Raw genomic sequence first — 21,177 nt, 5'->3', positions numbered from 1 at the left:
GGGGAGGCATTGGGTTTCCGCAGTGGTATAAAAAATTGAGTGATTTGTAACTCCTTGTCAGGTAATCCTTTGTTTATTTTACAATAACTTTTAGCTAACACACTTCCCCGTTAACCTGCTGAAAACGAAGAGGGGGACATGTTTGTTACTACAATTCGTACATTAATCTGTAATTGTAGAGTGAAATAGGGATATTCTTCTTCCGAAAATAAAGAACTTAAAAGAAACATACCAAAAAAAGGAGTGCGCGCCGCATTAATATGGCAATTGTAGAGACTTTTAACTCATTTATAGGTTAAACGTTCTCTATTTTACAATAACATTTAGCTAACACAAATGCCTGTTAACCTGTTGAAAAAGAAGAGAAAGACATACACTACTGGCCATTAAAATTGCTACACCACGAAGATGACATGCTACAGACACGAAATTTAACCAACAGGACGAACATGCTGCGATATGAAAATGATTAGCTTTTTAGAGCATTCACACAAGGTTGGCGCCGGTGGCGACACCTGCAACGTGCTGACATGATGAAAGTTTCCAACCGATTTCTCATACACAAACAGCAGTTGACCGGCGTTGCCTGGTGAAACGTTGTTGTGATACCTCGTGTAAGGAGGAGCAATGCGTACCATCACGTTTCCGACTTTGATAAAGGTCGGATTGTAGCCTATCGCGATTGCGGTTTATCGTATCGCGACAATGCTGCTCGCGTTGGTCGAGATCCAATGACTGTTAGCAGAATATGAAATCGGAGGGTTCAGAAGGGTAACGCCGTGCTAGGACCCAAAGGCCTCGTATCACTAGTAGTCGAGATGACAGGCATCTTTTCCGCATGGCTGTAACGGATCGTGCAGCCACGTCTTGATCCCTGAGTCAACAGATAGGACGTTTGCAAAACAAAAACCATCTGCACGAACGGTTCGACGACGTTTGCAGCAGCATGGACTGTCAGCTCGGAGACCATGGCTGCGGTTATCCTTGACGCTGCATCACAGACAGGAGCACCTGCGATGATGTACTCAACGACGAACCTGGGTGCACGAATGGCAAAACGTAATTTTTTCTGATGAATCCAGGTTCTGTTTACAGCATCATGATGGTCGCATCCATGTTTGGTGACATCGCGGTGAACGCACATTGGAAGCGTGTATTCGTCATCGCCATACTGGTGTCTCACTCGGCGTGATAGTATGGGGTGGCATTGGTTATACGTCTCGTTCTCCTCTTGTTCGCATTGTCGACACTTTGAACAGTGGACGTTACATTTCAGATGCATTACCAATCGTGGCTCTACCCTTCATTCGATCCCTGCGAAACCCTACATTTCAGCAGGATAATGCACGACCGCATGTTGCAGGTCCTGTACGGGCCTTTCTGGATACAGAAAATGTTCGACTGCTGCCCTGGCCAGCACATTCTCCAGATCTCTCACCAATTGAAAACCTCTGGTCAATGGTGGTCGAGCAACTGGCTCGTCACAGTACGCCAATCACTACTATTGATGAACTGTGGTATCGTGTGGAAGCTGCATGGGCAGCTGTACCTGTACACGCCATCCAAGCTCTGTTTGACTCAATGCCCAGGCTTATCAAGGCCGTTATTACGGCCAGAGGTGGTTGTTCTGGGTACTGATTTCTCAGGATCCATGCACCCAAATTGGGTGAAAGTGTTATCACATGTCAGTTCGAGTATAATATATTTCTTCAATGAATACCCGTTTATCATCTGCATTACCTCTTGGTGTAGTAATTTTAATGGCCAGTGATGTGTTTGTTACTTCAATTCGTACGTTTACCTGTAACTTTCATTTGAAACAGAAATTTTTCCTTGTGAAAAAAGGAAAACCTTAAATGATTGTTACTTAAAGGAAGATAGGATTGAAGTTGCCGCAGTAGTATGGAAATTTGAGTGGCTTGTTACTCCTTTCCACTTTTGAACCCGGTTTTACAATAATACATTTCAAACACCCGTGCACATTAACCTGCTGAAAAGTAAGAGGAGGACACGTTTGTTACTACACTTCATACACTAAACTGTAATTATCATTTGAAATAGAAAAGTTGTTTCGTAAAATAAAATAATAATGAAGGATCTTTTCAAAAAAAGAAGAGGAGATTCGCTGCGAGAGCAGTAGTAAGGATATTTGAGTATCTTTTATTTCCTTGCCAAGTATAACTTTACGTATTTTACGGTAACTTTTAGCAAACACAAATGCAGCTGAACCTGCTGAAAAAGAAGAGGACTAGTTTGTCACTACACTTCGTACATTGATCTGTAATTATAGTATGCAATAGAGAAATTTTTTCTGAGAATAGTGAACATTAAAGTAACTTACCAACAAAAGAGGTGGTTTGAAGTAGCCGCATCAATATGAAAATTTGAGTGACTTGTAAATCCTGTAAAGTTAAACTTTGTCTATTTTAGAATAACTATAAGCTAACGCACATGCCCGTTAACATGATGACAAAAAGGAGAGGACACATTTGTTACTACTCTCCGTACATTTATCTGTAATTATCATTTGAAATAGAAACTTTTTTTCTGAAAATAAGAAAAATTAAAGGGCACTTTATCAAAAACGACGAGGAGATTCGTAGCTGCCGCAAAAAAAAATGTTAATTTGAGTGTCTTGTATTTCCTTTCTCAGTAGAACATTGTCTATTTTATGACACCTTTCAGCGAAAACAAATGCAGGTGAACCTGCTGAAAAAGAAGATGAATACTTAATTGTTACTATACTTCGTACATTAATCTGTACATATCATTTTAAATTGAAAAACTTTTTCTGAATATAAAAGAATATTAAAAAACACTTACCAAAAAAAAAAAGATGAGTTTTGTGGTAGCCGCAGAAGTATGGAAATTTGAGTTACTTGTATTTCCTTTGAAGGTAGAACTCTGTCTATTTTACAATAACTTTTATCTAACACACATGCCTGTTAACCTGGTTAAAAAAAAGAGAAGGACATTTTTGATGCTACACTTCGTACAGTAATCTGTTATTATCATTTTAAATACAAACTTTAACCTGCTGAAAAGTAAGTAGAGGACATGTTTGTTACAACACTTCATACGTTAAACTGCAATTATACTATGAAGCAGAGTTTTTTTCTGGAAATAAACGATTTTAAAATACACTTACAGTAAAAAGAGGAGGATTGTAGTCGCCGCTGTATTGTGTAAAATTCTGCGATTTCTAACTCCTTCCCAGGTAGGACTTTCTCTACTTTACGATAACTTTTCGCAAGCCCACAAGCAGGAGAGCCAGCTGAAAAAGAAAAGGAGGACATGTTTGTTACTACACTTCGTACATTGATCGCTAAATATGAAAAGAAACTTACCAAGCAAAATGAGGTGGTTTGAAGCCGCTGCAGTAATATGGAAATGTGAGTGATTTGTTACTCATTTACAGGTAAAAGGTTGTCTTTCTTACAATAACTTTAAGCTAACACACATGCCCGTTAACTTGATGAAAAAGAAGAGGAGGACATATTAGTTACTACAATTTTTACATTAATGTGTAACTATCATTTGAAATAGAAAACTTTTCTTCTGAAAAAAAAAAGAAAACCTTAAAAGACCCTTAACTTAAAAAAGAGGAGGCTTGAAGTCACCGCAGCAATACGGAAATGTGATTTATTTGTAATTCCTTTCCAGGTAAAACTTTGTCTATTTTACAATAATATCTTTCAAACACTTTTATCTGCTCAAAAGGAAGTCTATGACATTTTTGTTACTACACTTCTTACTTTAAACTGTGATTATCATTTGAAATATAAAAGTGTTTTCTGAAAATAAAAAAATTAAATGACATCAAAAAGTAAGAGGAGCTTTGTGGCCGCCGCAATAATATGGAAATTTGAACGACTTGTACTTCTTTTCCAAGTAGAACTTAGTCTATTTTACTATAACTTTTCGCAAACACAAATGCAGGTGAACCTGCAGAAAAAGCAGAGTGAAACTAGATTGTTCTATGTTTCGTACATTTATCTGTAGCTATAATTTGAAACAAAAAATTTTCTTCTGAAAAAATAATCATTTAAATCCCTTAATTAAGGAAAGAGGAGGTATATGGTCACCGCATTAGTGTGGAAATTTGAGTGATTTGTAACTCCTTTGCAGGTAAAACTTTGCCTATTTTACAATAAGTTTTAGTTAACATACATGCCCATTAACCTGCTAAAAAAGAAGAGGGAAACATGTTTGTTACTACACTTCGTACATTAATCTGTAATTATTGAATGCAATGGGGAAATTTTTCCCTGAGAATAAAGAACACTAAAAGAAACTTAACAAAAAAAGAGGTGGTTTGAAGTCTTCGCAGTAATATGGAAATTTGTGTGACTTGTAACTCCTTTCCAGGTAAAACGTTGTCGATTTTACAATAACTTTTAGTTAACACACATGAAAAAGGCGACGAGGACATATTTGTTACTACACTTCGTAAGTTAAGAGACAAATACCAAAATAAAGGAGGATGTATGTGGTCGCCGCAGTAGTAATGAAATTTCAATGACTTTTAATTCCTTTGTAGGTAGAATTTTGTCTATTTTACAGGCAAACACAAATGCACGTTGCCGTGCTGCAAAAGAATTGGAGAACACGTCTGTTATTAAGCTTCGTTAATGCGTCCGTAACTATCAGCTGAAATAAATGAACTTATGAAACAGAAAATCATAATTAAAAGACATAATTAGCCACATACGAATTAAAAGCGTAGCCGCATGAGGTCGCCGCAAGAGTAGGGGAATTTCAGTGAGTTATCCTTCCCTTAGTCTTTTCACTTCGTCTTTTTGACTGCAATTTTTTTCAAACGCTCATGCACGTTAACATGCTGAAAATGATGAAAGGAAATGTTTATTACTACACGTCTTACATTAATTCGTAATTATCAATTGTTATAGAAATGTTTTCTACTGAAAATATAAAACATACAATGACACATACCAAAAGAAAGGAGTTGGTATGTGGTCGCCGAAGTGGTAGGGAAATTTGAGTGAGCTCTCCTTCCTTTCCAGATTGTTGCAGCTATAGTCTTCAGTTCAGAGACTCTTTGATTCAGTTCTCCATCCTACCCTATCGTGTGCAAGGTACTTCATCTCTGAGTACCTATTGCAACCTACATCCTTCTGAATTTGTTCACTGTATTTATCCCTTGGTCTTCCTCTGCGATTCTTACCCTACACACTTCGCTCCAATACTAAATATTTGATCCCATGATGCCTCAGAACGTATCCTACCAACTGATCCCTTCTTCTTGTCAGGTTGTGCCACAAATTATTGTCCTCCCCTATTCTGTTCAGTACCTCGTAACAAATTACGTGTTCTATCCATCTAATATTCAGCATTCTTCTGTAGCACCACATTTCGAAAACTTCTATATTCTTCTTGTCTAAACAATATATCACCATGTTTCACTTCCATACATGTCTACACTCCATACTAATACTTACAGAAAATACTTCCTGACACATATATTTATACTCGATGTTAGCAAATTCCTCTTCTTCAGAAATCCATTCCTTGCCATTGCCAGGCTACATTTTATATCATTTCTACTTCGATCAATCATCAGTCATTTTGCTTCCCAAGTAGCAAAACTCATCTACTACTTTAAATGTTTCAGTTACTAACCTAATTCCTTCGGCATCGCTCGATTTAATGCGAATAAATTCCATTATTCTCGTATTATTTTTGTTGATATTCACCATATATCCTCCTTTCAAATCACTGTACATTCCGTTCAACAGCTCTTCCAGGTCCTTTGCTGTCTCTGACAGAATTACGTCATCGCGAAACCTCAAAGTTCTTTTTTCTTCTCCATGGATTTTAATTCCTACTCCACATTTTTAGTTTGTTTTCTTCACTGCATAGTCAATATACCGATTGAATAACATCGGGGATAAGCTACAACCCTGTCTTACTCCCTTCCAACCACTGGTTCCCTTTCACGCCATTAGAATCTTATAACTGCCATCTGGTTTCTGTACAAATTTTAAATAGCTTTTCGCTCCTTGTATTTGATCCCTGGACCTTCAGAATTTGAAAGAGCGTATTCTAGTCAATATTGCCAAAAGCTTTCGCTAAGTCTACATATGCTACAAATGTAGATTTGACTTTCCTTAATCCATCTTCTAAGATAAGTCATAGGAACACTATTGCCTCACGTGTTCCAAAATTTCTACGGAATCCAAACTGATCTTCCCCGAGGTCGGCTTCTACCAGTTTTTCCAAGAGTCTGTACATAATTCGTGTCAGTATTTGGCAGCCGTGACTTATTAAACTGACAATTCGGTAATTTTCACACCTGTCAACACCTGCTTTCTTTGGGATTGGAATTATTATATTTTTTCTTGAAGTGTGAGGGTGTTCCGCCTGTCTCACACATCCTGCTCACCAGATGGTATAGTTTTGTCATGGTTGTCTCTCCCAAGGCTATCAGTAGTTCTAATGGAATGTTGTCTACTCCCAGGACCTTGTTTTGACTTCGGTCTTTTAGTGCTCTGTCAAATTCTTCGCGCAGTGTCGTATCTCTCACTTCATCTTCATCTATGTCCTCATCCATTTCCATAATATTACCCACAAGTACACCGCCATTGGATAGACCATCTAAATACTCTTTCCACCTTTCTGCTTTCCCCTTTTTGCTTAGACCCGGTTTTCCTCATGAGCTCTTGATATTCACACAGGTAGTTCTTTTTTCTCCAAACGTCTATTTAATTTCCCCTTAGGCTGTATCTGTCTTACCCCTAGTGATATTTGCTTCTACATCCTTACATTCGTCCTCTAGCCATCCCTGCTTAGCCGTTTTGCACTTCCTGTCGAACCTATTTTTGAGACATTTGTATTCATATACGCCTGCGTCATTTACTGCATTTTAAAATTTTCTCCTTTTATCGATTAAATTCAGTATCTTTTCCGTTACCCTAGGATTCCTACTGGCACTCGTCTGTTTACCTATTTGATCTTCTGCTGCTTTCACTCTTTCATTCTCAAGGCTACCCATTCTTCTTCCACTGTATGTCTTTTCTCCGTTCTTGTCAATCTTTCCCTAACGCTCTCACTGAAGTTCTCTACAACCTCTGGTTCTTTCAGTTTATACTAGTCCCATCTACTTAAAATGCCATCTTTTTGCAGTTTCTTAAGTTTTAATCTGCAGTTCATAACTAATAGATTGTGGTCAGAGAGCACACCTGCCCTTGGAAACGTCTTACAATTTTAAAACCTGGTTTTTAAATCTCTGTCTTACCATTATATAGTCTATCTGAAATCTTCCAGTGTCTCCAGGTCTCTTCCACATATGCAAACTTCTGTCATGATTCTTAAACCAAGTGTTAGCTATGATTAATATATGCTCATTGCAAAACTCTAGCAGGTGGCTTCCTCTTTCATTCCTTACCATCACTCCATATTCACCTGCCACTTTTCCTTCTCTTCCTTTTCCTACTATCGAATTCCATTGGCCCATAACTATTAAATTTTCGTCTCCCTTACTGTCTGAATAATTTCTTTTATCACATCATAGATTTCTTCAATTCTTCGTCAACTGCGAGGCTAGTTGACATATTAACTTGTACTACTGTGGTAGGCGTGGGCTACGAATCTATCTTGGTTACTATAATGCGTTCATTATGCTGTTCGTAGTAGTTTTCCCACACTCCTATTTTTTTATTCATTATTGAACCTACTCCTGCATTACCCATATTCGATTTTATATGTATAACCCTGTATTCACCTGACCAGAAGTCTTGCTTCCCCTGCCACCGAACATCACTAATTCCAACTATATCTAACTTTAACCTATCCATTTCCCTTTTTAATTTTCTAACCTACCTGTCCGATTTAGGTATCCGACATTCCACACTCCGATTCGTAGAACGCCAGTTTTATTTCTCCTGATAATGGTGTCCTCCTGAGTGGCCCTTGCTCGGAGATCCGAATGGGGGACTATTTTACCTCCGGAATATTTTGACCAAGAGGACGCCATCACCACTTAACCGTACAGAAAAAGCTGCAAACCCTCGGGAAAAATTACGGCTGTAGTTTCCCCTTACTTTCAGCCGTTCGCAGCCGTTCTTTCCAGATAAACGTTGTATATTTTACGATAGCTTTTAGCAAACACACATGCACGTTAACCTGCTGAAATAGAGGAGAAGGACATTACTATTACTGAAATTCGTACATGAATTTGCAATTATCACGTAAAATACCAAGATTAATTTCTGAAAATAAAAAAACTTTAAGTAGCCATTTACAAAAATAAAGTAAACGTATGAGATTTCTGGATGAGTAAAGGTATTTCAGTGAGTTATCTTTTAATCTGAAGTACCACTTTCTCAATTTAACAGAATTTTTAGCAAAAAGGAGGATACTACACCTCTTATATGAATCTGTGATTATTATGTGAAATTTAAAAATTTATCCTATGGAAAGAAGAAACATAAATAAAAGCTTACCAAAAGAAAAGAAAACTTCCTTTAAAGATTAAACGTGGTTCATTGTAGATTAATTGGTTGGAACTACACTCTATTCGGAACCTGCTGATAAAGAACAGAAAGAAATGTCTGTTGCCGTATTTCGCACATGAATCTGTAATTATCATGTCAAATACCAAAATTTAACATCTGAAAATAAAAATGAAACGTAAATAGTCACTTACCAAAAGAAACGAAGTATTGTGGTTGGTGCCGAATATACAGGACTGTTCCGTGAGTTACTACACAATAAAACGCGGTCCATTGGAGAGTAATTGATTGCAAACACACCCGAATTTTTCCGGCCGAAGTGGCCGTTCGGTTCTATGCGCTGCAGTCTGGAGCCGAGCGACCGCTACGGTCGCAGGTTCGAATCCTGCCTCGGGCATGGATGTGTGTGATGTCCTTAGGTTAGTTAGGTTTAATTAGTTCTAAGTTCTAGGCGACTGATGACCTCAGATGTCACACAGTGCTCAGAAGCATTTGAACCATTTTGAACACCCGAATTTTAACGTGCATTTAAGGAACAGGAAGATATGACTTACTACACGTCGTACGTAAATTTGTAATTTTCATGCGAACTACCAAAATTCAGCCTTAAATAAAAAGTGATCACTTACCGAAACAAAAGAAGACATTTGAGATAGTCGCAGGTGTAGGGGAATTTCAGAATTTCAGTGAGTTATTCATCGTTTGAAGATAAATCTTTGTCTATTGGTTGCAAACCCACATGCTACTTAGCCTAGTCTTAAAGGAGGTAAAGATCTGTCTGTTGCTGCACTTCCAGCGTTATTGTGTAATCATCATTTTAAAGACCAAGTCTCATCTTCTGAAAACTAAAAAAAAAACCATATTTGACCTCTTGTCAAAAGAAGAGAAGATATAGAATATATTTGCAGTTCGATGCAGGTGTAGGCGAATGTCGGTGAATCATTCTTCGTTTCTAGATACAACTTTGTCGATAGAACGGTAATTTTTTGCAACCACCTATGTAAGTTAACCAGCTGACTGAGGAGAGGCGGTCATATATGTTACTGTATTTCTTATTCGAATCTCTAAATCTCGTGTGAAATACGAATATGTAATTTCTAAAGGGCATAAACCATATGTATTCAATATACCAAAATAAAGAAGACGGATGCAGCCCGCCCGCCAACCCCCACCCCCCAAAGGTAAATGTTATCTGCAGATAAACCGCTGCCGACCGGAGATTAAGTGGTTTTAACCACAGATCGAGTTTACGGACTAATAAAGAAGAGTATATTAGTTACTACATTCGTATGTGAACCTGTAATTACCATTCTGAATACAAAATTTACCTTTAAAACAATAAAAACGGTGTAACTTCTTATCAGAAGAGAGGAAAATGTACGAAGTTCTCCACAGGTGAACGTAAACTTCGGTGGAGTATCCTGGTTTCCAGATGAAACGACTAAGATAGGATAGTAAGAAGTTGCAACCACAGAGGGACGTTAACCTGCTGATAAGGAACAGGAGGATATATCTGGCACTAAAGCTCGATATAAATCTATATTTGTCATTTGAAATACCAAAATTTACCTTTAAAACCATAAAACATAAGCAACTACGTACCAAAAGAGAGGAAGATCTATACAACGTAATCGGTATGAGAGTAAGGGGTCGCGAGCACGTTGCTGTGGATCGTGAGCTTTCAGCTGCTGCACCGTCTGCATCCTGTAGGGGTACCAGTTTAAAATTGATTAGTAAACTTGCCATACTGTTGACCATGGGATGGACATTTCTCGTGACACTGCATGGACACTAGCACATGTAGCACGAGCTGAACGCTCTGTGACAGCAGTAGCAACCTCGTCAGTAACTTCCGCCAGAACAGGACACCTCCGTCTACAGATAACCATGCACAGTTCATCTGTGTTTTCGAATGGCATTCTGATCTTCTTTAAAGCGTTTAATAATATCGGACGCCTCGTCAGGCCTTTCAGTCGGCGACACGTTCTCAGTGCAACGCTATAACTGCTACCGTCCACACAAAACACTGTCATTGACAGTGCACAGCCACTCTTCTCGAGATGCATAATGTTCACTCACGTTATGGCTTGTAAAGTGACAGAGTGTATGCCATACAGTCGTAAAAACCATGTACAGCACCAGATTTACAGCTCATGGCTAAAACTGGAAATTATTTTTCTTCAGCGTAATCGGTTCCGCATTCGGTTCCGCTGCTATTCGATAACTACACCATACCCTGGATCTGTATGAGTACCTACACTGTAAATATAAGCAACTTCTCCATATCATTATACACTGAAGAGCCAAAGAAACTGGTACACCTGCCTAATATTGTGTTGGCCCTCCACGAGCACACAGAATTTCCGCAACACGACAAGGTATGGGTTCGACTAATGTCTGATGTAGTGCTGGAAGGAACTGACGCCAAGAATCCTTCCTGTCCATAAATTCGCAAGAGCACGAGGGAGTGGAGATTGTGGTGTCACCGCCAGACACCACACTTGCTAGGTGGTAGCCTTTAAATCGGCCGCAGTCCGTTAGTATACGTCGGACCCGCGTGTCGTCACTGTCAGTGATTTCAGACCGAGTGCCGCCACACGGCAAGTCTAGAGAGACTCCCTAGCACTCATCCCAGTTGTACAGCCGACTTTGCTAGTGATGGTTCACTCATTACATACGTTCTCATTTCTCGAGACGGCAGTTTAGCATAGCCTTCAGCTACGTCATTTGCAACGACCTAGCAAGGCGCCAAATTCAGTAATTAGAATGAATTCTGAACAGACAATATTGTGAATCATGTACCGTCAAGAGCGACGTTCATCATTAATGGATTAAAGTTAAGTATCAAACTAGCTACGTCCGCTTTCTGAATTCAAATTCCTTGTCATGTTCTAGACCTCACGTCAGTATAGTTCTTCCCTCCTCACGCCAGCCTGCGTGAGCTAAGACGCGTGAATTTCGGCCTCCTCTAGTAACACGGTGTTGACTCTTCTGCCAACGCAACAGAGATCTCTTCTGAACAGCATGATGCAAGGCACCCAGATTTGCTCAATAAAGTTCATGTCTGGTGAGTTTGGTGGCCAGAGGAAGTGTTTAAACTCAGACGAGTGTTCCTAGAGGCACTCTGTAGCAATTCTGGATGTGTGGGGCTTCGTACTGTCGTGCTGGAAGTGCCCAAATCTGTCGGAATGCACAATGGACATGACTGGATGCAGGTGATCAGAGAGGATGCTTACGTACACGTCACCTATCAGAGTCATATCTAGACGTATCAGGGATCCCATATCAATCCAACTGCACATTCCCCAAACCATTACAGAGCCACCACCAGCTAGAATAGACCACTGTTGACATGCAGGGCCCATACTCCAACAACACACTCCTCACACCATTACAGAACTACCACCAGGGAAACTAGTCCACTGTTGACATGCAGGACTCCTGAATTCATGAGGTTGTCTCCATACCGTACACGTCCGCGACCAGGCAACAAGTTTCCAATCATCAACAGTCCAATGTTGTTGTTAACGGGCCCAGGAGAGGAGTAAAGTTTTGTGTCATACAGTCATGAAGCGTACACGAGTGGGCCTTCGGTTCCGAAAGCCCGTATCGATGATGTTTCGTTGAATGGTTCACTCGCTGACATTTGTTGATAGCCCAGCATTGAAATATGCAACAATTTACGGAAGGGTAGCACATCTGTGACGTTGAACGACTCTCTTCGGTAGTCATTGGTGTCGCTCTCGCAGGATCTTTTCCCGGTCGCAGCGATGTCGAGATTTTATGTCTTACTGTATTCCTGATATTCACTGTACACTCGTGAAATGGTCGTACGGGAAAATCCCCGCTTCATCGTTACCTCGGAGATGCTGTGTCTCATCGCTCGTTCGCCGACTATAACACCAGTTTCAAACTAAAATCTTGATAACCTGCCATTGTAGCAGCAGTACCCGATCTAAGAACTGCGCCAGGCACTAGTTGTCTTACATAGGTGTCGCCGACCGCAGCGCTGTATTCTACCTGTTTACATACATCTGTATTTGAATGCGCATGTCTATACTAGTGTTTGGCGCTTCGGTATATATCATTATGTACACTGTAGTGCACGCTATTAGTTATATAGCCACGAATTATGTCGCAAAGAAACTGAGGTAACCGAAAAAGAAAATAGCAGAGAAAAAGCATACGTATACCGATAAGCCAAAGCATTTATCTGCACTGCCCACCGTCATGTTGCATGCCGCCTGGTGGCGTTGCGGGACGTGAGGTGGCAACAAGAGTATGTAAGCGGAGCACACACAGACAGGGAATCACCCTAGCGAAGATATGGACTGCAAATGGGGAAATCCACTGAGAGAAGCGACTTATAATTACTACGCAGAGCCTGTGAGCGAGTATCTTGAAAACGGCGAAACTGATCAAATGCTCATATGCTACCATCATGAGCACCTACGGAAAGATTTAGAAGCACAGCGAAACTACCTCTAGGCGCTAAATGGTTGGACGTCCACGACTCTTCATAGCACGTGAATTTCAGAGGCTTGTCTGATCTGTAGTGTAGGATAAATGGTGATCTGTGGTATCTATGCCGAAAGAGCACAATGCTGGTGCACGCACAAGTGTTTCGGAGCGCACCGTAAATCGGAAATAGTTACACACACAACTCCTCAGCAGACTACCCCAACGTGTTTACATGTTGACCCAACGACATCGTCAGTTATGACTGCAATGGACGAGACCATTGGGATTCGACTGTGCATCAATGGAAAGGAGTCGGTTTTTCGGGTGGCTCACATTTTTGCTACACTAGGTTGGTGGTCGCCTCCACAAACGCCGTTATCGTGGTGAACGGCGGCTCAAAACTTGCAATGGGCAACATACGACGCTGGTGAGATCAGTATTATGCTGTGAGAGTCATTCTCCTGCGCTTGCATAGGACCTGTGGTAGTAATCGAAGTCACGCTGACAGCTGCGAACCATCTGCATCACTTTATCCTTTATGTCTTCTCTGTCGGTGATGTCAACTTCCAATTGTATAACTGTCCGTGTCTCTGAGCCAGAACTGTGGTGCAGTTGTTTGAGGAACATTATGTAGAAATCATGTTGATATATCGGTGACCAAATTCGCACAATCTAAATCCTATGGAACCCCTCTGCGTCAGCACTGGGCGCCATCACCGCGAAAACAAATCGGCGACCTGTTATTTACACAAATTAAATTACCTGTGCGTAGACATCTAATGCCCAGACCTGCAAAAATCTATCAACTAACTACTGGAGCTCTGGTAAGTAGAATCAGAGATGTATATAGTTCTGTAGGCGGACAAACAAGTTAATAAGCATGTGGTCACAATGTTTTGTCTCATTTTGTACACGCGGTAAATAAATTATTATCACAGTTGATTCAAGTAAGGGCAAGAATCACAGACGACATTTAACGTCCTCTAGAATTTTCCACATCGTTAACTCGTAATATCATTGAATAGCGGTAATTCTTAATAATAAGTATTTACTCTAACGCGACTACCGCAGGAAAGTGAGGGTTTTTGGCGGGAACAAACTAAACCGCAAAAGGAAATAAATAGTACAATACAGAAGACATAAGAAGGGCATCAAGAGGAAACTAAAGGGAAACAACACAATTTCCTAAAAGGAAAGGCACTAGACAAGTAACGAAAACCGATATATAGGCACATTATTTTCAGCGTATTTGTGGCACATGTGTGCAGTTCTTTGTTACATAATTTCTATTATTGGTGTTGTTTTCTGTTCTACTGCTATGGATGACAAATTCAGAAACTGTGGAATTCACCTGTGTAGAACACTAGTCGTCGAGTCCAGTGTTTCTTATTTATCGCAGTCTTTTCAGTAGTGCAGCAAGCGATACCATACTGTTGAATCGTTAAGGAATTAACAACCCACATCTAATGAAAATGATAGAATAAAGTAACGGGGAATCCACAGTTAGAAGGAAATCACATTGGAAAGTTCTAAAACAATGCACAGTAGAAGTGTGTAGTGGTTTGTTGAAAGATGTATATTTTTTGCTTTTGCTGTCTGGACTACTGCGAAAAATAAGAAATATTTTCAGTGTTTTTATTGTAGATGTATGCAGCTCCTTGTTATATGATATCACTGTCTGTATTTCTTCGTTAAGCAACAAAACTTACAAACGCTATGTACAATAGTCCTATGTAGGATAGTTATAGTTACCGGTTCCCTGGTTTCATTATTTTTCGCGTTCTCGCCATTGGTGTGTGCAGAAGCTTGTTATAGGATTTCTGTTTGGGTTTTTCCTTGCCGTTTTAGTGTTATTGCAGTGGGTGCGTACTGCGCATTGCTTGAGAACAGTCACATACGGTATCAATCTAACTGTCGATTCCACGTTCTCTTATAATGTGTCATTTTCATTGTGTATGGACTGCCAATTTCCTAAACCTTTCAACTATAGGGTATCGCTTTCTGTACTGCTTCAGAAACGTGATGTGGAACAAACCTGTATGAGTCAATAGCAATTGTCGATTCCAATGTTTGTTACTTAATGCGGTTTTGTAGTACTACAGGGAGTGATACCATACAGTTACATCCTGAACAAAATAGCAACCGACACCTAATTAAAATTATATAATAAAGATCGTGGCATCGACTGTTATATCAACAAGACGTATGAAAATTTTAAAAGAATCCACAATCCACCTACTGCAAAAACGCGGAAAATAACCAACATAGCTATCGACAAGTAGACTTGACCTATACAGCTTAGTTAAAGAGAAAAGAACCAGAAATATATCATAAAGGAAACGACAGTATTCACTTAATGTAAAATCATGAAAATTATCGAGTCGTGCAACGGAGAGCTAGAATGGACTTCTCTTAGGTTCCAGCCTACCCTCACTCACGGACGTCGTGTCGTATTCTGAAAAAAGTAATCACATATCCGTGAGAACCATGATTATAAATATGACTGCAGATTGTTTCACTCGCAACACTGTAACCTGTACTGTCAGCTAAACGACGGAAATTAAGCCACATTTGAAAAAGAACTACGAAATTTTTTTTGTGCAAACTACGATTATAAATGTGAAAGCTAATAGCTTCACTCGCTGAAATTTAAGTTGTCCTCTTAGATTCCAGCCTAAACTCGCCCTCATAAATCGTGCCAAATTTGGAAAAAACGGGCAAATTATTTCGAGAACCAGGCTTAGAAGTATGACTGCACGTCGTTTCACTCGCAGCAACATAAACTCAGCCCTGTGGTCACGGAGGCTGAGGTGTTGGCGGAACTGAATGCCCACCCCTCCCTGGAAGTCCGCTCTGCCCGCCGTATTTACAACTCCTCTGGCCCTACTTTCCACATGCGTATCTTTACAGAGTCCGCCTCCTCCATCGACCACCTCCTCACGCAGGGAGCCCTGATTTTCAACCGCCGCCACCCTGTTGACCTGTCCCGTTCCCCTCCTCAATCCTACCACTGCCAGCGTTGTCTTCTGTACAATGACCACCTCACCAAAAACTGCAAGAACCCACCCACCTGCCCCCATTGTAAAGCCTCCCACTTCCTCAAACAGTGTCCCAACCTCGCCTCCCCCCATCCTGCAACACCTGCAATGAACCTCACGCCACCTATTCCTCCAAATGCAAAGCCAAGCCCCCTCCCACCAACCCTGAACTCACTGTCCCCATTCGCCCCATTGACCCACCCATCCACCCTAACAATTCCCTCCGCCCTCCCCCTACAGCAGAAGACATCATACGGTTCCTCACTGTCGTCCTGCAGAACATCCACCCCTTCCAGCAACCCCGCACACTCCAGCAGATTTCCCTCGCTGCCCGCTCTGTTTTCCACTTAAACACCTACGCCACATACTCCCACAACCAGGCCCACTTTACCCGCCTAGACACCCTCGTTTAAGCCCCTCTCTCCCCTTCCCGCACCCTTCCCACACCCAACCAAATGGCTCGTCAACAGTATCGTCTCCTCTACCTCAACATTCGCTCCCTCCCTGCAAACAAATACCTCTTCATGCATACCCTCTCCCAGCACCAGGTTGACTCCTTCATCCTTAATGAAACCTTCCTCCAACACCACCATGTGGTCCGCATCTCCCCTTATCTCCTTCACCGCACTGAAAATATCCTTCCCCTAGCTCAAGGCGGGGTCGCTATAGGCCACCTCAGGCATCTTCCTGTCCGGCCACAACCCCTCCTTAATGACCCAACCGAACACCTTCTCCTCAGCCTCTTTTTTCCCTCCCTCACCGTCACCTGTGCCACTATCTATATTCGCCCCGCAGCTCCTCTCCCCTTTGACTTCATTTCCCATGTTGACCGTACCTTCTCCACCTATGTGATTGCCGCTGACCTCAACATCCACAGCCGTGACCCTGCCACCCTTCGGCGTTGGCATCAGTTCCTTGCCACCCTCCATGGTGACCTTGTTCCTCTCCCACAGCACACCCGTCCTGAAAGTAACTCCACCCCCGATGTTATCCTCACTTCCCCCAACCTACTTGGTCGCATTGCCGTTGATGTCCTCGATCCCGTCGGTAGTGACCATCTCCCTGTCCTTCTCACCATCTCCTCTACCTGTCCTGCCACTGCAGCCACCCGCCCAACTGCCCCTCCAAAGTCTGTCCATGACTACCACTGTGCCAATTGGGATGCCTACCGGGAATCCATTGCCTTACAGGTCGAACGCCACCCCCTCACTTTCCGCCACCCTGATGACATCACCCATGCCTCTTCCTTCCTTCAGAAGACCATCACTGACGCTGTGGAGGCTCATGTCCCTACCAAACTCATCCACCCTCACCGCCCTACGCTTCCTCCACAAGCCGTCCTTCTTCTGCGTGAATTCCGCAGGCTCTACCGCTCCTTTCTCCACACTCGTGACCGGGATACTCTCACCCACCACCGGCAATTACAGCGACATATCCGGAACCTCCTTACAGCAAATAAACGCCGGGACTGGCGTCAGACATGCACACGCCTCAACTCCACCCTCCCTGTCAACTCCTCCAAGTACTGGTCCGCCTTCCACCGCTTTACTGGTAGCCATCCCACCCCGCATTACCCCATCCTCCATGACGATCGACTCTTTCCTGACAACCTCAGTAAGGCTAACCATTTTGCTTCCCACCTATCCGAGGTCTTCTCCATTCCTGATGATCCCCATTTTGATTACACCCTCTTCCCCACCGTCCTTGACCGCACTAACACCTCTGTCCTCCAGCTCGCCCCTAGCATCCGACATCAACACTCCCATCACCATGCAAGACATCACACTCGTCCTCCGCTCATAAACGCAACACCGCCCCCGGTCATGATGGCGTCACCTACCGTCACCTCAAGGAATCCCCTCCATCCTTCCTGTCTGTCCTTGCTACCCTGTACAATGTCCTCCTCTCCACTGGATTTTACCCTGACCTGTGGAAGACTTCCCATGTCCTGCTGTTCCCTAAGCCTAACAAACCCCCCTCTGCTACCTCTTCCTATCGTCCCATCTGCCTCACCTCCATGTTCAGTAAGGTCTTTGAGGCCATCCTCTCTCGCCGTATCCACTGCCACGTTAACCAGCACCGCCTCCTTCCTCTTACCCAATGTGGCTTCCGGCCTTCCTTCTCTGCAGACGACCAGCTCCTTAACCTTACCCATCTTCTTTCCCTCCAACTTAACTCCCGTCGCTCTGCTATCTTTGTTTCCCTTGATCTCCAGAACGCCTATGACCGTGTCTGGCATCCCAGGCTCCTTTCAAACTCCAGACCTATGCTCTCCCCATCAACTTCGTCCGTCTCGTTGCTTCCTTCCTCTCCCATCGTCCCTCCTATGTGACTATCCACATTTCCAACCCTCTGCCGGCGTGCCCCAAGGTTCTGTCCTTTCCCCTCTCCTCTATCTCCTGTACACTGCTGATATGCCCAAACCTCCCCCTCCTGTTCATCTTCTCCAGTTCGCTGATGACACCGCCTTCCTAGCCCATTATCCTACCCTTCAACGGTCCAAACGTACCCTCCAAACCCACCTTGACCAATTCACCGCTTGGTGCAACCAGTGGTTCTTCCGTGTTAATCCCTCCAAGACCCAGGCGATCATCATAGGCTGCACCACCCGCTCCTTCCACCTCCATGATATCTACCTCACCATTTATGGCCGTCCTATCCACCTCACTCCTACCCTCAAATACCTTGGCCTCACACTCGACCGCCACCTCACCTGGACTCCCCATCTCCTTACCGTCCAAAACAGAGCTCACAACCGCCTCCGCCTCCTGAAACTCCTGTCCGGCTGGACGTGGGGTCTTCATCCTTCCACCATTCTTCACACCTACAAATCCATGATCCGCCCCATCCTTTGGTATGCCAGCATCACTTGGATTTCCGCCCCTCCCCGGTTCTATAAAGCCCTCCAAATCCTCGAATGCCATGCACTCCGCCTCACCTTCTGCATCCGCCTTCTGTCCCCCACGCGTATCCTCTATGACCTCATCCCCTTCCCCAACCTTCTCCTTTTCCTTGAACACATCCGCACACTATATATTGTCCGCCGCCTTGATCCCCCTCACCCCCTGGTGTCTCCCTTCCTCTCCACTCCCAACCAGTTGCCGCGCCTTTACCGTTGTGTCCCTCCCTCTCTCCATCTCCACACCCTCCATCTCCTTTCCCAACACAACTTCCACCGTCTACCCCTCCCGAATGATGAGCTTCGCCCTGACATCTACCCTTCCTATCAACTCTAACCCCCTCTTCCTGCCACCTCCTCAGGGCTCCCTCTCCCCCCCTCCCTCCTTCTGAGCGGATTTCCCTTCCTACTCCCCCTCCATCTCTTGTGCCTTCTTTCAGTGTCTCTGCGCTCCCTCCTGCCCTGTCTTCCCTTTTCCTCTCCAGCCCCATGTGTCTCCTGCCTCTTCGTGAACCCACGGTTGTCCCTCCTCTCTTCATCCCGCCGCTTCCCCAGCTGCCCCATGCTCTCCCCTCCTTTTCCATCCTCTCTGACCTTTCCCTCGGCAGGTCCCACCTGGTAGTTTTATTCTTCGTCGTGTGTGCTCCAAGTGGGTTTTAAGTGTGTTGTTTCGGAGTGTTTTTAATAATGTGGCCAACTTTTAACCTGTGCATGCGCATCCAGTGTCTTCTCTGTGTTTTAAGAATCGCCAACTGTGTTTTTTAACTTTCTGGTGACTTTTTTAACTGTCCGCAATGAACGTCTACGTGTCAGTGTATTTTTACCTCCATTTTCTCCCCTTACTCTGTTTCATGTTCCCCTTTTTTTATCTCCTTATGTATGTATTATTTTATTCTTGTTTTAGTTGTCATGTCACTCGGCTGAAGAGCGGCGGATTGACAGCCCTCCCCTGCGCATATGGGGCAGGGGAATGAAATCACAATAAAGAAAAAAAAAAACTCGTCAGTCGGTCAGTCTGGGTCAGTCTCTCATCCCAAGCTTGCTAGTCTGTTAGTGTCTGTCTGTCGTTCGGAGTGCTAGTACGTCTGTCGTTCGGATCAACCTTTAATGCCGGCAAAATGAGTCTTTCCACTCCATCAGTAAGAGAACTCAGCGAGTGCTTGCCTGTCGGGGCTTAGTTCCTACGTCTGAGTCTGCGCGTTAGGCCGCCAGTCCGCTAGAGTTTGCTCAGCCAATGGTCATTGGCGGTTGGATCGATCGGTTGGTCGGTCGCGCACTGAGACACAAGATGACTTGTCGGTTTTGGGCGAAGGCGCATGTGAGGTCGCCACGTGAGACAAGTGGGCCGCGGCGTATAGCGAGGGGTAGTGACTTCGCGGTCGACACAAGAGCAACAGGAATCAACCCACGACATCAGTCTGGCCGGTGCGAGCTGCGACGCCTTCCTGCGTCCGTTGAAGCGGCTGGCAGCGGACGGTTCGGAAGAGCGATTTGGCGGTACTGCGCCAGGTCTTCTCGAGAAATCGCAGTTTATTAAAAGTTAAGTGACTGGTAATATCTTGTTTGATTACTCTTGTTGAATTCTACTTGTTTTCTTGGTGAGGTCACCAGCCTTTGCTTTGGGGTCGTCCCATCATTCTTCTCGGTTTGTCCACCCGCGGGAAGGTGGGTGTTTATAAATTGGGTGGTCCGTTTTTCCCTTGTGGAGTAGGGGCGGGTTAGAGCAACCTGCGTTTCGGGTTTTTCGGTAATCTCCATATCAATCTACCGTACGTTAGTAGCTGGGTCTGTCATGTTTGTCGGATTTCATGTGTTAACGAATTTATTGCTTGGAGTATTACGGCGTAATGCCTGAAATATGTTTTGATCTTTGATATTATTTCCTATGATCTTGAGAGGCGCTATCCGTGTACTGTAGAGAATCTTAACTATTGTTTGGCCAACCTTGTATAATTTTATATAAGACTGCATTTCATGGGCTTTTATTTAAATGATAATTTTAGTATATAAAGTTGCCACCCTTTCACCGTAAGACTTTTCTTAGAAGTTAAAATCAAGTTGCACCTTCGGTGGCAAGGTTAATATTTTAATTGTTAGTGTTTTGTGCTATTTCCATCCCTCCTATAGGATGTGAATAGTTTGTGTGCTTGTGTGAATTGTTAAAACTCTTATTTTAAAGTTATCTGGTGTGTTGCAGATTTGCACCAGTGTAAACTTTCGGAGGTTGTTGTGAGCGGTCGTAACTACGGTCGTGTCAAAAGGGAGCGGCAAGGTTCTCTGCCTGAAAGCTTATACAGTCAAAACTTGT

Source organism: Schistocerca cancellata, chromosome 6 (genome assembly GCF_023864275.1).
Source record: "Schistocerca cancellata isolate TAMUIC-IGC-003103 chromosome 6, iqSchCanc2.1, whole genome shotgun sequence".
NCBI lineage: Eukaryota > Metazoa > Arthropoda > Insecta > Orthoptera > Acrididae > Schistocerca > Schistocerca cancellata.
This window is presented reverse-complemented; position numbering follows the sequence as displayed.